The sequence below is a fragment of the Telopea speciosissima genome, unplaced genomic scaffold (assembly GCF_018873765.1).
Source record: "Telopea speciosissima isolate NSW1024214 ecotype Mountain lineage unplaced genomic scaffold, Tspe_v1 Tspe_v1.0056, whole genome shotgun sequence".
Taxonomy (NCBI): domain Eukaryota; kingdom Viridiplantae; phylum Streptophyta; class Magnoliopsida; order Proteales; family Proteaceae; genus Telopea; species Telopea speciosissima.
Genome location: NW_025317392.1, coordinates 109,355 through 113,753, shown reverse-complemented (window position 1 = coordinate 113,753; position 4,399 = coordinate 109,355). Strand labels below are relative to the sequence as shown.

At 39.2% G+C, this 4,399-nt stretch overlaps 1 non-coding gene across 1 annotated transcript; it reads left to right on the top strand.

Moving 5' to 3' along the window:
* The first annotated feature begins 1,925 nt into the window (after positions 1–1,925).
* Positions 1,926–1,998, top strand: TRNAK-UUU. The gene has a single exon. It is a non-coding gene; the product is annotated as a tRNA-Lys (tRNA).
* Positions 1,999–4,399: the final 2,401 nt, after the last annotated feature.

The following is a 4,399-nucleotide window of genomic DNA, read 5'->3' as shown; positions in this document are numbered from 1 at the left end:
ATGTCCATGTGGATCCGCTTGCGGAACGTTTTGACTTTTGAATGTTCCGACACGGAGAAAACAAAAACTGGATTCTCAGGTTGATGTACTAGTTGATTGCTGCATCAACCAGAGAATCATACTATCACGGAATTTTGCTCTTGGAAGTGCAGGACCCAATGTTTTGAGTCAGGGATCTCACCGCCGCGTCCCGAATCATGGGTTGGAATGTTTTTCCCAACATTTTTTAACCCATGGGACCCACAAAATCTAAATACCTATGTTGGGGGTCGGCTTAAAGCATAAACAAATAAAATCCACCACTAAATGACAAACTTTGCAATTAGTATTAAGTCGGTTATTTGAGATACTAAATTATTAAATAACTAAAATCTATCTAAACTAAAAATCGACACATGTTAGGAGAGATTATATAAATAAGTAAAAACCTATCACTAAGAAACAAAATTGGCAATTAGTGCTAAGGTCGGTTAATTCAGATATGAAAATTTAAATAAGCAAATTTATCTAAAACTCAAACCAACTAATAAATAAAAGAATTAATTAAACAATAAGCACTTTGGAATTGGTGTGGGGTTTGAGTGATTACACGTGGGTTCATCAAACAAAAACTAAAAAACAAATTAAACAATGAGCAATCTGTTAACCGCCTAAATAAAATAAGAGTTAATTAAATAAAAACCTATCTCTAAGAACCCGTTCACTCATCCTTTAGAGAAACCGATTGAAAAAGAGGGAAAAGAAGGGAAAGGAAAAGAAGGGAAAGGAGAAGAAGAAGAAGAAAAAGAAAGAAGGCCGATTGAGGGGCTGCTATCTTGATAAACCCCTATTTTTAGGTAAGATCCTTACCTTCATCACCTCTAATCACCTTTGGTTATCTTCTATCATCCTCTCATGTCATCCCTTGCTGAATCAAAGGGGAAAATCTTCAATTTTCGATCAGTATTGATGAATCTATGGTTGGATTCATTCTTTTCTCAAATAGACAACCAACCACATGAAATCCTACTCTTATAACTCTTCTCTTTTAAATATACCCAATCAGTTTTTTAAATTAAACCATGAGATGGTTTCTCTACTGGTTTCCACAATTAATTGGTTTAGAAATTTTAGCAATTAAACCAATTACTCCATGAATGATCTAAATCTAAACCTTAGCCCTAGGTTAGCCTGTTTACTGCCTAGTTCACATATCTACTACTGAAATTGAAGCAATAGAAAATTATTTCAGCCATATGTGACTGTTTTACAAATTTAAAACAAGGAATGGCAGCCATGGTTGTACCCATCCTTAAGAACCCTGCTTTGCCCTGTAATTGGATCGTAAGATGGGTCCACAGCATGGAAATAGACGTGTGAGCAAAATTCCCCGATTAAATAGATGGAATTCCAACCAAAACCCCATCGAAACCATGAAATTCTGTGATTTTTGGGCTGCTGTGCATCTCAGGTTGGTGTCCTAGTTGACTGGTTCATCAACCAGAGAATAATTATTTCAATTTTTAGAACACTACCATCTCAGGTCGATGTCCCGGTTAATTGCCTCATCAACCTGAGATGCCGTTTCACTTGTAAACACATCCTTAACCCTATCCCACTTTACCGCAGAGTAACCCTAGGACTTCACACGAGTTCTTGACGTTTTCTAACACCGGATGTGGTTAAACATTCGTAGGACGTTACCATTTGCTCGTCAAGTCGCGCCGACCACCAACACCGAACAAAACCCAACATCAACTATCTCGATCATAACAAGGTAAGTGGGGGTAGGCTTTGATTTATTTTAAGAGTGTTTATTTCATTCTTAGATGTACTTGCTAGGAATCATTTGCATATTTAAATTCCTGTCTTATTTATGATATTATTTGAATTCATTGTTTATGATTTATGAATGTGAATATTGCAACGTGGACACATCTTTTTTTGGGTGTATAGCTCAGTTGGTAGAGCATTGGGCTTTTAACCTAATGGTCGCAGGTTCAAGTCCTGCTATACCCAAACCTACCTTACACTCTACTATGAGTAAGGCTGGCTTGAAAGCCTCGTTCAAAGATCACTCTTTGGACTTTAGACTCGCTTCGGCGACTTCGCTCGTTGGGTGAGGTAAGGAGTAGTATCAGAGTAGCTCGGTCATCGATAGGCCAAAAAAGTCTGATTTTTTATGTTAAAAAATCTTCAAATTCACTTTTTAAATCCGTTTCAAAGTAAGCAGCTTCTAAGTCATCTAAGTCTATAACGCTAGCCCTTCTATTGGTCTATAATTAATCTCCAATATATGCAATATGAATTCTTGTGATAGATTGGATGCCGTAGTCGGCTTGGAAATGAGAGGTATGGTGTGCCGTAGTATGGGATGCAGGAGCACTGTACACCTCGTACTATGACATTTAGCGCATATGGCTAGGAATGTCATTCCTTAGTGCTACAACCCTTACCAGCAGGGGTTCAGGTGTTGGTTGATCATAGCTCCCTGTCACTGAGGAGTGTGAAGGACACCGGGATGGGGTCCCGGCTATGATTATCGGGGTCTACCCATGGGAAGGTATATAATACCAATAACCACTATGGGCTCCCTACAACAATTTAGGTTACGTCTCGGGGAGGTTAGGAAGGAACCGAGAACGTCTCCCGAGTTGTTGTCGTAGCACCGACCCCCCTTAGGCATTTGTTTGTTAGGTGGATTAATATTAAAATTGAACCCATACATTTAGGATGCATGCTTGTGTGTGTGTGGTCAATCCTTTACTTGCTGAGCTCAGTGGAGCTCACCCCTGTGGAATTTTCTCTTTTTAGATGATCCTGCAAGTAAACTGCCCGAACATATGTCTAGAGATTGTCCTCGACGCAGGTTTGGAGCACTACAAAAAGTTCCACCTATTGCTCGACCTTACTAGCCCCAAAGCAACAAAGTTCAAGAGCAAGACTTTGCCTTAACCATGGAAGAAACTGAGATAAATCCGGTTGTGGTAACAGGTACTTTATCCATATCATTCTCACCTGATCGAGTATTAATTAATTCTGGTACATCACACTTTTTGGTTCCACTGTTTTGTGACAAGATGAATGTGCCCTAGAAGAACTTAGAATACAAATTAGTGGTTAGCATTTTTGCTGGATATGTTGTGAATCTAAACGAAGTGTATGAATCTTAACCATTAGAAAATCTTTGATTCGTATCTAGATTCTAGAGGATCGGTGAGAGACCAAGACACATAATTAAGTCTCGATAAGGTTATATAATCGTGAACCAGATAAATTGAACATTTCAGGCTGAATTCAGATAAATTTAAAGTGTACCAAGTAATGGGTGGTAAATAACAAAATCTGTAAATTAAATAACGGGTGTCAAGTATAGCCAAGAATAGCCGAGAATGGAAAGAGACCAAAATCGAAGGACTTTTGACGAGACCTTGCTCAATAATGGGTATGAATGGAGTAATGGGTCACCGAACGTTCCCTCCGTTATTAGGAGTGAACAGTAGGGATTTCATCAATATTCCAAATCATTCTAAAGTTGACTTAGGTGTTGAATAACCATAATAAAGGCCTTCATAAGAAAAGCTGTGTAGACAAGGCAGTATAGACTTTTACCCTTTAATCCCAAACCGTAAGAAACATAGATTAGTGAGTGAAATACGCAATGATAGGTTGATCAGTTGATTTATTGGAATATGCATTTGGAATTCGTTTCCCTTTAGGCTCTTATATCAGGCAGAGCCTTAGGTCAACCAAACCTGGGTGTGATTTGGATAACTAGAGAATTGAACCTTAGTGGTATAATCAAGACAAAAAGATATTATGATGTAATCGCATTGAATCAAGGAAAGTTTGGGTGACAAAAGGTAGGAGGAAAAGGTAACCTCGCCTATATGGATTCCCGGATACGTCAAATTTCGAAGATAAAATTTTTGTAAGGTGGGGAAAATGTTACGGCCTGAAAAAAAATTGACCCGAACCCTAACCCGAATCCGAATGTAGATCTGGAACCCGATGTCGTGGCATTGTGTGCGTTACGAAGTATTGATTTGATGTTTGAACGGGTAGAAGATGAAGAAGGAATCCCGATGGTAACCCGCCACTTGTCAGCAAAATGACAGATACCTCCCCCGTGCAGTTGTGAAATCCACGCGCAGATGTACAACTCGCGGTAAGGGATCCTAACCTCGTATTAGGTGTTTCTGGTATTATAAATATGTCTGTGTGGAACCGCTTGCGGAACGTTTTGACTTTTGGATGTTCCAACACGGAGAAAACAAAAACTGGATTCTCAGGTTGATGTACTAGTTGATTGCTGCATCAACTAGAGAATCGTACTATCATGGATTTTTGCTCTTGAAAGTGCGGAACCCAGTGTTTTGAGTCGGAGATCTCACCGTCGCGTCCCGAATCATGGGTTGGA